The following is a 12,500-nucleotide window of genomic DNA, read 5'->3' as shown; positions in this document are numbered from 1 at the left end:
AAGCAAAAAAAAATCACACGCGCGTACGTCGTACGTACGGCGCGTGTATACCTCGTCTCTAATCAAGTTTCGTTAGTCTTTCTCGAGCCTCGCCAAAGAGGATCGTTCTCTTCCTCTGCGCGATCTCTCCGTGCCAATGTCAGAGATTATTCTCTTTCGCACGACGACGAAAACGACTATTTTCGACGATCCGAACAACTTTGTAACGGACTCACATGCACATCTTAAAATCGAGTACAGAAACGTTGCGCAACACCGTGAGCTTTTCTCTTCTTCGTCACCCTTAAATATAGCCGATCGTAGACGCACGCTAGATCGTAACACACTTTTCGTTGATTTCCGACGAACGTGGCTTTGGGCCAGGCGCGCGGGCAGAGAGATACGCGACCGACGGGGAAAAATTCGTCCCGATACATGTACGCGTACTCTCCGATCTCCGCGCAACGCTGGGGATCATCTCCCTAAGTCATCAGCGTTCGAAGAAATCTCGTGTGTCCGTTCCCGGATCTACGGCTTTCTCTGGGTTCGCGAAGAACAGAAAAAAGCACAGAGGATGAAAAACGCAACGACGACCCATCGATGCGACGGTCCTCGTTGTCTTCTCGTCAGTCGTCTCGCGCCTGCAGAATACATCTCTGCCGCACGAACAGACGGAGTGGGTATTCGATCCCTGGGGCTGTACGAGTAAAAACATCTTGATGAAAAGACGGTTGTGTTTCTTTAAGGCACACAGTTTTTCGTTACGCCACCAAGTTTAGGTTTAGGTTTTAATATCTTGGTTCTCTTTTCTCTCCTCTCTCGACTGACTTTGTTCAAAAATATTTTTGCTTTCTCTCAGTCTCGCCAAAAATTCATTTAAGACGACGTCGGGGGCGCGGTCATTCGTGCTTATCGAAGACTAACAAAACGTAGCAGAGGCTGATACAAAAAGAAAAAAAAAATCGGCCACGAAGAAAACTCGCTCTGTGTATCTCGATAACCGCGTCGACGACGACGGTTCTCTCCGCGCTCTTTTAATTCGTATCCTTCTTCTTGCGCTTCGTCCGACTCAGAAACGTTCGTAAAACACGAACGACGGCGGGTTGTCAAGCCAAGAAGGGACAGAGAAGAGACGGAGGTAGTTTTGCGAGTCTCCCGTGAACGCGATAGATTTTTCATATATATTTGTATCGAGAGCATGCGTACGCCGGTCTCCACACGATCCAGCGACGAACGCCGACGAACGTCCAACAATCGCTCGTACGTCGCGTACGAGCCCTCGACCGCTCTTTAATTCGTATTCTTTTGCTTGGCGCTCGTCCTCCGACTCAGAAACGTTCGTTTAAAGATAAAACGAACGACGGCGGGCTGTCGACGAGGCAAGAAAGAACAGAGAGATACGGACCGAGAGCAACGATACGCAACGCAAGCAGTCTTAGGTTTACGTGAGCAACCCTCAGCCAGGCGTGGTCCAGGAATTGTATCCGTGGACCGCAATGTGCGTTCGAAATGTCGATGTTCATGTGTCCTGCAGTTCACACGTTGACGCGCAATTAGCTGCGTTCTTCATCGACCCACGAGCCAAGTGATCCACCGTTCAGGGTAATCGTTTATGCATGGATTTTTGTTTGTGTACTCAGGTTTTTGTACTCTTATTCTCGGTTCGAAAGAAGCCGATATCCGACAAACGTCCGACCAACGGGAATCGAACGCGCGGAAGTCGCCATATGATTGACGACACGAAAATACGTTCGAAAACGAAATCGGACGGACTGCGCGACGACACACGCAGCCCGCCGACCGGGCGTAAAGTGCATTATAATATATAACAACCAACGAGATCGAAGCTCCGTTCGTCAGGAAACGACGGGGATATAACACCCGATTCTGAATCCTCTGTACAGCACACGATCTCGCGAAGAAAGCGCACGGTGGCTAGCCCATGATATATATATATGTTCGTTCCTCTCGTCCAGTTATTCGAAGCAAACAGCCGATATGCATCTCCATCGTTCGGGTAAAAAAAAATCGATGGGACGCGCACGGTCGTAGTCTTCCTCGCGCGGTCGTTTCTTCCCGATAGCCAGAAGCAGAGTTTGAAAAACTCTAGCGACGGAACGAGGCATTAGACTCTCGACAACGAGGATACAGACACGGCCGGCGGTCCCCTCTGAATCGACTTCGGTGGTTCAGGTAAAAATAAAAAAAATCGATGGGACGCGCACGGTAGTCCTTCCTCTTCCTCGCGCGCGGTCTATTCTTCCCGATAGCCAGAAGCAGAGTTTGAAAAACTCTAGCGACGGAACGAGGCATTAGACTCGCGACAACGAAGATAGAGAGACGGCCGGCGGTCCCCTCTGAATCCACTTTGGTCGCTCAGGTAAAAATAAAAAAAAATTCGAAAGGGACGCGCACGGTCGTCCTTCCTCTTCCTCGCGCGGTCTTTTCTTCCCGATAGCCAGAAGCAGAGTTTGAAAAACTCTAGCGACGGAACGAGGCATTAGACTCTCGACAACGAGGATAGAGAGACGGCCGGCGGTCCCCTCCGAACGGATGGCGACAACGACGACTAAAGCGCGAAAAATCGCGACGAAAAGGAACGCATCTCCGTTCAGGTGTATGTGTGTGCGTGCGTTTAAAAAAAATTCGATGGGACTCGCAGCCATCGGCCTCGCGCGGTCGTTTCTTCCCGATAGCCAGAAGCAGAGTTTGAAAAACTCTAGCGACGGAACGAGGCATATGACTCACGACAACGAGGATATGGACAGGCGGTCCCCTCTGAACGGGTCGACGAGACGATGGTAAAAGAGACGAACCGGACGAAACTTCCGTCGATCAGGTAAAAATAAAAAAAAATTCGATGGGACGCGCACGGTCGTCGTCGTCGTCTTCCTCGCGCGGTCGTTTCTTCCCGATAGCCAGAAGCAGAGTTTGAAAAACTCTAGCGACGGAACGAGGCATATGACTCACGACAACGAGGATAGAGAGACGGCCGGCGGTCCCCTCTGAATCGACTTCGGTGGTTCAGGTAAAAATAAAAAAAATCGATGGGACGCGCACGGTCGTCGTTCCTCTTCCTCGCGCGCGGTCTATTCTTCCCGATAGCCAGAAGCAGAGTTTGAAAAACTCTAGCGACGGAACGAGGCATTAGACTCGCGAGGATAGAGAGACGGCCGGCGGTCCCCTCCGAACCAACTTCGTCTAGTTAAGAATCGTTATACTCTTTACCATCACTCGCACTGGTATATATCTTTTCGGGCCAACATCCACGCAATGCGTTTTCGTTCTAGGTTACCCGATCCACGAGTACGAACGTACAACGTGGTTTCGTTTTGTCGAACATCGTATATCGTTCGCCGTTGAAACGAACGACAACGAAACGACATAGGAAGAACGAACGCCCTTTGGGTAGGAAGCACGTTTCGAGGAACGACGAGAGTTTGGAGAGACGCGCGAGATAGCTGGAGACGCGCAGATATAGGTATCCATGGATCTTCGAAGAGAACCTTCGAAGATATATAATTCGGTATCCTATTTTTCTGCGGCTCGCTATTCGCGTTCTTTCGCTCTCGTCGACGACTCGTTATAGACGCTTCGTTCGATCCCAAAGAGCAGTCTTCCTTATGTCCCGTTGCTAGGAGGTGAGGCCTACGCAACGCAACTACGAAATATAGAAGAGGTGTGAGCAGTGATCTCTCCGACACGAGGCACTTTAGAGATTTTAGTTTATATATTATATTGTTCGTTCGTTGGATTTCCACGATGCAAATACGAAATACGAGATCGTGACGGCGGGTCTTTCTGTGTACGACCTCACGCAGGCGCCTCGATCGCATTTCTCATTACACGTGGTTTCCACTGTAACTTTTAGTTTTTTCGATATGTGTTCAGCTCAAGTTCCCTCACATATCGTTATTATTATTATTATTATTATTATTAATAGTAGCGGTTTCGTGTTATAGGATTCGGAGACGGCGGGTCTTTCTGTGTACGACCTCACGCAAGCGCCTCGAGAATCTTTTTAAGTTTTCCGTGTGTTATATTATTCGGAGACGGCGGGTCTTTCTGTTTACGACCTCACGCAGGCGCCTCGAGAATATTTTTAAGTTTTTCGTTTGTTATAATATTATTCGGAGACGGCGGGTCTTTCTGTGTACGACCTCACGCAGGCGCCTCGAATTATTCGTGTAAAAGTATATCTCTTCATCCCGATGATCGAGAGAGAGTGCCACACTCTTCGTATAGTTTCGTAACTGGAGCGTCTCCCACCTCCTTATTGTAAAAAATTTGGCTTTTGTCAAAGTATATAGCTTGTTAATACGTCGTATATACTTTGTGTCGATATAGGAGGAGTACGGCTCCTTACCGACGATATTATATATATTTTATTATACAGTGTTCAAGTCAAATATATTCTTTGTGTTTTTGTATTTTTCGTTAATGATCCTTCCGCAGGTTCACCTACGGAAACCTTGTTACGACTTTTACTTCCTCTAAATGATCAAGTTTGGTCATCTTCCCGGTAACATCGGCAATGCTTATCACATTGGCCGCGCACCAGTCCGAAGACCTCACTAAATCATTCAATCGGTAGTAGCGACGGGCGGTGTGTACAAAGGGCAGGGACGTAATCAACGCGAGCTTATGACTCGCGCTTACTGGGAATTCCTCGTTCATGGGGAATAATTGCAAGCCCCAATCCCTAGCACGAAGGAGGTTCAGCGGGTTACCCGGGCCTTTCGGCCAGGGAAAACACGCTGATTCCTTCAGTGTAGCGCGCGTGCGGCCCAGAACATCTAAGGGCATCACAGACCTGTTATTGCTCAATCTCGTGCGGCTAGAAGCCGCCTGTTCCTCTAAGAAGATTTGTTTGTACGTTGGTAGTAAAAACCCGCCGACCGAAGCCGGGGGCCTTCGAGATACCATAATTTACGTCTATTTAGCAGGCTAGAGTCTCGTTCGTTATCGGAATTAACCAGACAAATCGCTCCACCAACTAAGAACGGCCATGCACCACCACCCACCGAATCAAGAAAGAGCTATCAATCTGTCAATCCTTCCGGTGTCCGGGCCTGGTGAGGTTTCCCGTGTTGAGTCAAATTAAGCCGCAGGCTCCACTCCTGGTGGTGCCCTTCCGTCAATTCCTTTAAGTTTCAGCTTTGCAACCATACTTCCCCCGGAACCCAAAAGCTTTGGTTTCCCGGAAGCTGCCCGCCGAGTCATCGGAGGAACTTCGGCGGATCGCTGGCTGGCATCGTTTATGGTTAGAACTAGGGCGGTATCTGATCGCCTTCGAACCTCTAACTTTCGTTCTTGATTAATGAAAACATTTTTGGCAAATGCTTTCGCTTCTGTCCGTCTTGCGACGATCCAAGAATTTCACCTCTAACGTCGCAATACGAATGCCCCCATCTGTCCCTATTAATCATTACCTCGGGGCTCCGAAAACCAACAAAATAGAACCGAGGTCCTATTCCATTATTCCATGCACACAGTATTCAGGCGAAGGTAGCCTGCTTTAAGCACTCTAATTTGTTCAAAGTAAACGTATCGGCCCACCTCGACACTCAGTGAAGAGCACCGCGATGGGATATTAGTTGGACCGCCCCGCGAGGAGCTAAGCCCACCGATAGGACGTACCACATAATGCCAGTTAAACACCGCGAGCGGTGAACCGACACTGTGACACACAGATTCAACTACGAGCTTTTTAACCGCAACAACTTTAATATACGCTATTGGAGCTGGAATTACCGCGGCTGCTGGCACCAGACTTGCCCTCCAATTGGTCCTCGTTAAAGGATTTAAAGTGTACTCATTCCGATTACGGGGCCTCGGATGAGTCCCGTATCGTTATTTTTCGTCACTACCTCCCCGTGCCGGGAGTGGGTAATTTGCGCGCCTGCTGCCTTCCTTGGATGTGGTAGCTGTTTCTCAGGCTCCCTCTCCGGAATCGAACCCTGATTCCCCGTTACCCGTTACAACCATGGTAGGCGCAGAACCTACCATCGACAGTTGATAAGGCAGACATTTGAAAGATGCGTCGCCGGTGCTAGATGACCATGCGATCAGCACAAAGTTATTCAGAGTCACCAAAACAAACGATGGACGAACGGACGAGCCATCCGCCACCGATTGGTTTTGATCTAATAAAAGCATTCGTACCATCTCTGGTACGAATCTGTTTGCATGTATTAGCTCTAGAATTACCACAGTTATCCAAGTAAGTTTAAGTATGATCTAAGAAACCATAACTGATTTAATGAGCCATTCGCGGTTTCACCTTAATGCGGCATGTACTGAGACATGCATGGCTTAATCTTTGAGACAAGCATATGACTACTGGCAGGATCAACCAGGGAACTTTGTATTTTATATATATATTATATATTAGAGTCAAAAGACTCTCTTTTTAAAATAGCCTCAGAGTGTCGTAGGTGGGTCCGTAACACCGTACGACGAGACTTTTCGTTCTTAGTGAACGTTCGACGACACCCTTTTAATTCCCGTTGTAACGTCGAACGCCACTACTCTCTCTCATTTCGCCACTCTCTCTTTACTTTCTTTCGTTCGTTTGATTGTTTGTGTGGAATATTTTAAGATCATTCTGTTCATAGGATCATTCTGTAAGAATGGTTTGTTGGTTGAACGAATATGCCTTAGCGGTAAAAAGCACGTAAACTGCATGCTGAACGTACCGTCCTCGTAAGAAACATATTCGTTCGTTCTTTTGATATTCTCCAATCAGAAAGAACGCACTTCCTAAAAGGTAGTACGCTCCCCATTAGCCTTTCGTATGTTTAAAACGTACTGCGTACGCTATAACATAAGTTTTGGAACGGTCTCTGCCGAACCAGCATGAATTGATACTCAGTTAGTAACAAGCACACTGCCCTAACTTTTTTTAAAGTTAGTGCGAGCATACAGGATCCAGCTTCCCGACTAAGGGGAACCTTGCCACGTTATTTGGTCATTACGTCCAGGACAGCGACCCGCGGCGCAGCAGTGTAGAGAAAGAGTCGATACGAGAACGAAGGAACAGTCGAGAAATAGTAAAAAAGTTCACTAAGACTCGAGGAGCGGTGACTGAATTCTCAACCGAGGCCGTAGAATAGCCACGCGCTCGACGCTGTTCCGTCCGGACCGTCCGACTCGACGTGTCTCTTATAGATACCAAAGCGCCGGCCGGACGGTCGGCGCCGGCCGGGCCAGCGGCCGGGCGCTTACCATGTAAAACCTCCGTTAGAGCGTACCGTCGGACTTAGTCTCTGAAACGCTCGACCACTTTTTTCGAATAAACTACCCTTAGAAAACATCCTATCGTCGAGATATTTTAACGCACCGCTTATTTTAATATTTCAAACGAGTTTTTATCGAAAAATTTAATTTTTTTTTTTTTTTCAAAATCGCATCAGTAAACCACCTCTTTTAACGAATACGGACAAAAACCACGTTCTTAATCGATTAGAACACGTTAAAACAACGAGAAATATGCAAAAAAATATATACCTTGCAACGTTAATTAACGAAAAAATTAAACAAATATCGCAGTCGTGTCAGTTCGACGGACACTAATTTTTTAAAAAATTCGAAAAAAACGTTTAATCCAGTTGTATTTAATAGAGATATAACCGTTTCTGCAAAAATATTTATACCTTATAACGCTTTTTAACGAAATAACTCGAAATAAGCTTTTCGGACTTTTCCGCCGGCCGAAATTTTTCTAAGTCCCAACGTACCGTCGGACTTAGTCTCTGAAACGCTCGACCACTTTGTTCCAATAAAGTACCCTTATAAAACGTCCTATCGTCGAGATATTTTAACGCACCGCTTATTTTAATATTTTAAACGAGTTTTTATCGAAAAATTTAATTTTTTTTTTTTTTTTCAAAATCGCATCAGTAAACCACCTCTTTTAACGAATACGGACAAAAACCACGTTCTTAATCGATTAGAACACGTTGAAACAACGAGAAATATGCAAAAAAATATATACCTTGCAACGTTAATTAACGAAATAATTAAACAAATATCGCAGTCGTGTCAGTTCGTCGAACACAAATTTTTTAAAAAATTCGAAAAAACGTTTAATCCAGTTGTATTTAATAGAGATATAACCGTTTCCGCAAAAATATTTATACCTTATAACGCTTTTTAACGAAATAACTCGAAATAAGTATTTCGGACTTTTCCGCCGGCCGAAATTTTTCTAAGTCCCAACGTACCGGTCCAGAATGAGACAAAGTTCCAAAGGCCCGGTCGTATCCGTCCGTTTTTTTTTAACCTTCCACGGACGAAATAAACGTTTAATCCCGACGTAAAATACAATAATATAGCGATTTATATAAAAATATTCATACCTCATAACGCTTTTTAACGAAATAACTCGAAAAAACTTTTCGGTCCGAAATTTTTCTAAGTCCCTACGTACCGCTCGAGAATGCGACTAAGTTCCAACGTCCCGGGCGCGATCATACTTTTTTTATATAACTTTTCAGCGACGAAATAAATGCTTAATCCCGATGTAAAACGTCATTTTAAAGCGATTTATGCAAGAATATTCGCACCTTATAACGCTTTTAAGCGAAATAATTCAAAAAAACCTTTCGAATAAAAAATTTTTTTTTAACGTTTTCGGGACCAAATAAACGTTTAATCCCGACGTAAAATATAATAATACAACGATTTATATAAAAATATTAATACCTCATAACGCTTTTTAACGAAATAACTCGAAAAAACTTTTCGGTCGAAAATTTTTCTAAGTCCCTACGTACCGGTGGAGAGTATGACCAAGTCCGACGGGCCGAGTCGCGTCGGTCCACTATTTTTTTTTAACGTTTTCGGGACCAAATAAACGTTTAATCCCGACGTAAAATATAATAATATAGCGATTTATATAAAAATATTCGTACCTTATAACGCTTTTTAACGAAATAACTCGAAAAAACTTTTCGGTCGAAAATTTTTCTAAGTCCCTACGTACCGGTGGAGAGTATGACCAAGTCCGACGGGCCGAGTCGCGTCGGTCCACTATTTTTCTTTAACGTTTTCGGGACCAAATAAACGTTTAATCCCGACGTAAAATATAATAATATAGCGATTTATATAAAAATATTCGTACCTTATAACGCTTTTTAACGAAATAACTCGAAAAAACTTTTCGGTCGAAAATTTTTCTAAGTCCCTACGTACCGGTGGAGAGTATGACCAAGTCCGACGGGCCGAGTCGCGTCGGTCCACTATTTTTTTTTAACGTTTTCGGGACCAAATAAACGTTTAATCCCGACGTAAAATATAATAATATAGCGATTTATATAAAAATATTCATACCTTATAACACTTTTAAGCGAAATAACTCGAAAAAACTTTTCGGTCGAAAATTTTTCTAAGTCCCTACGTACCGGTGGAGAGTATGACCAAGTCCGACGGGCCGAGTCGCGTCGGTCCACTATTTTTTTTTAACGTTTTCGGGACCAAATAAACGTTTAATCCCGACGTAAAATATAATAATATAGCGATTTATATAAAAATATTCATACCTTATAACACTTTTAAGCGAAATAACTCGAAAAAACTTTTCGGTCGAAAATTTTTCTAAGTCCCTACGTACCGGTGGAGAGTATGACCAAGTCCGACGGGCCGAGTCGCGTCGGTCCACTATTTTTCTTTAACGTTTTCGGGACCAAATAAACGTTTAATCCCGACGTAAAATATAATAATATAGCGATTTATATAAAAATATTCATACCTTATAACACTTTTAAGCGAAATAACTCGAAAAAACTTTTCGGTCGAAAATTTTTCTAAGTCCCTACGTACCGGTGGAGAGTATGACAAAGTCCGACGGGCCGAGTCGCGTCGGTCCACTATTTTTTTTTAACGTTTTCGGGACCAAATAAACGTTTAATCCCGACGTAAAACTTAATAACATTCCCATTTATATAAAAATATTCGTACCTCATAACGCTTTTTAACGAAATAACTCGAAAAAACTTTTCGGTCCGAAATTTTTCTAAGTCCCTACGTACCGCTCGAGAATGCGACTAAGTTCCAACGTCCCGGGCGCGATCGTACTTTTTTTATATAACTTTCCAGCGACGAAATAAACGCTTAATCCCGATGTAAAACGTCATTTTAAAGCGATTTATGCACAAATATTAGCACCTTGTAACGCTTTTAAGCGAAAAAATTCGAAAAAACGGTTCGATTAAAAAATTTTTTTTAAAGTTCTCGGGACGAAATAAACGCTTAATCCCGACGTAGAAATACATAATATTCCCATTTATATAAAAATATTCATACCTCGTAACGCTTTTAAGCGAGATAACTCGAAATAACTTTTCGGTCCGAAATTTTTCTAAGTCCCTACGTACCGGCCGGGGGATCGACGAAGTGCCAACCTCCCGGTCATGTCGGTCCGGAGGGGGCAATTTTTTAAAAAAATAAAACGAAATCGTTACGTTCGACTAGAATTCGTCGAACCATAACGATTTCTATAAAAATATTCATACCTCGTAACGCTTTTAAGCGAAATAACTCGAAATAACGTTTCGGTCCGAAATTTTTCTAAGTCCCAACGTACCGCTCGAGAATGCGACTAAGTTCCAACGTCTCGGGCGCGATCGTAAATTTTTTACGGCACCTTTCGGGGACGAAATAAACGCTTAATCCCGATGTAAAACGTCATTTTAAAGCGATTTATGCAAGAATATTCGCACCTTATAACGCTTTTAAGCGAAAAAATTCGAAAAAACGGTTCGATTAAAAATTTTTTTTTAACGTTGTCGGGACGAAATAAACGCTTAATCCCGACGTAGAAATACGTAATATTGCTATTTATGTAAAAATATATACGCATCATAACGCTTTTAAGCGAGATAACTCGAAATAACTTTTCGGTCCGGAATTTTTCTAAGTCCCTACGTCCCGGCCGGGGGATCGACGAAGTGCCAACCGCCCGGTCATGTCGGTCCGGAGGGGGCAATTTTTTAAAAAAATAAAACGAAATCGTTACGTTCGACTAGAATTCGTCGAACCATAACGATTTCTATAAAAATATTCATACCTCGTAACGCTTTTTAACGAAATAACTCGAAAAAACTTTTCGGTCCGAAATTTTTCTAAGTCCCAACGTACCGGTCGAGAATGCGACTAAGTTCCAACGTCCCGGGCGCGATCATACTTTTTTTATATAACTTTCCAGCGACGAAATAAACGCTTAATCCCGACGTAAAACGTCATTCTAAAGCGATTTATGCAAGAATATTCGTACCTTGTAACGCTTTTAAGCGAAAAAATTCGAAAAAACGGTTCGATTAAAAAATTTTTTTTAAAGTTCTCGGGACGAAATAAACGCTTAATCCCGACGTAGAAATACATAATATTGCCATTTATATAAAAATATTCATACCTCGTAACGCTTTTTAGCGAGATAACTCGAAATAACTTTTTGGACCGGAATTTTTCTAAGTCCCTACGTACCGGCCGGGGGATCGACGAAGTGCCAACCGCCCGGTCATGTCGGTCCGGAGGGGGCAATTTTTTAAAAAAATAAAACGAAATCGTTACAGTCGACTAGAATTCGTCGAACCATAACGATTTCTATAAAAATATTCATACCTTATAACGCTTTTAAGCGAAATAACTCGAAATAACTTTTCGGTCGAAAATTTTTCTAAGTCCCTACGTACCGGTCGAGAATGCGACTAAGTTCCAACGTCCCGGGCGCGATCATACTTTTTTTATATAACTTTCCAGCGACGAAATAAACGCTTAATCCCGATGTAAAACGTCATTCTAAAGCGATTTATGCACAAATATTAGCACCTTGTAACGCTTTTAAGCGAAAAAATTCGAAAAAACGGTTCGATTAAAAATTTTTTTTTAACGTTCTCGGGACGAAATAAACGCTTAATCCCGACGTAGGAATACATGATATTCCCATTTATGTAAAAATATATACGCATCACAACGCTTTTAAGCGAAATAACTGGAAATAACCGTTCGGTACGAAAATTTTTCAAAGTCAGACGGGCTCTCGAGCGTTGCTCGCTCGCTGCGCTCGCTCGAAAAAAAAACTAGCCCAACCCAAAACCAATCCCTTTTTCGCGTTCGTTCCTCGATTTCTCTTGAAATCGGAGAAATCGCGGGATCGGTTTTGGGTTGGGCTAGTATAAGTTCGAGCGAGCGCAGCGAGCGAGCAACGATCGCGACCGTTACTTCGTACGTCCACGGTATATTTTCGTTACGTTAATTTTTCGTTACTTTCGTCTCGTTTCTTGGATCGATCGAGAGCGGTTTGGTCGATGGTGAAAGAAGGAAAAAACGAGAGAACGAAAAGTAAAAGAGGAGCGAGCGCGCGTCTCGCCCTTGCGAATTACGTCGTCGTATTTTCGTACGTACGTACGTACCTTAAGAATATCGTACGTACCCCGGCGCTGACCCGCGATGCGGGGGGTTGGGGGGGGGGGAGTGGCGCCCGGGCACGCCCTCGAGACGTTATCTCTATTGGATTTAAA

At 43.9% G+C, this 12,500-nt stretch overlaps 2 non-coding genes across 2 annotated transcripts; both read right to left on the bottom strand.

The window, feature by feature from the left end:
• Positions 1–1,429: 1,429 nt before the first annotated feature.
• Positions 1,430–1,584, bottom strand: LOC139997325 (5.8S ribosomal RNA). Its single transcript, XR_011802726.1, has one exon. It is a non-coding gene; the product is annotated as a 5.8S ribosomal RNA (ribosomal RNA).
• A 2,833-nt stretch (positions 1,585–4,417) lies between these two features.
• LOC139997328 (small subunit ribosomal RNA) lies at positions 4,418–6,341 on the bottom strand. Its single transcript, XR_011802729.1, has one exon. It is a non-coding gene; the product is annotated as a small subunit ribosomal RNA (ribosomal RNA).
• Between the last annotated feature and the right edge of the window lie 6,159 nt (positions 6,342–12,500).

The sequence above is a fragment of the Bombus fervidus genome, unplaced genomic scaffold (genome assembly GCF_041682495.2).
Source record: "Bombus fervidus isolate BK054 unplaced genomic scaffold, iyBomFerv1 scaffold0057, whole genome shotgun sequence".
NCBI lineage: Eukaryota > Metazoa > Arthropoda > Insecta > Hymenoptera > Apidae > Bombus > Bombus fervidus.
This window is presented reverse-complemented; position numbering and strand designations above follow the sequence as displayed.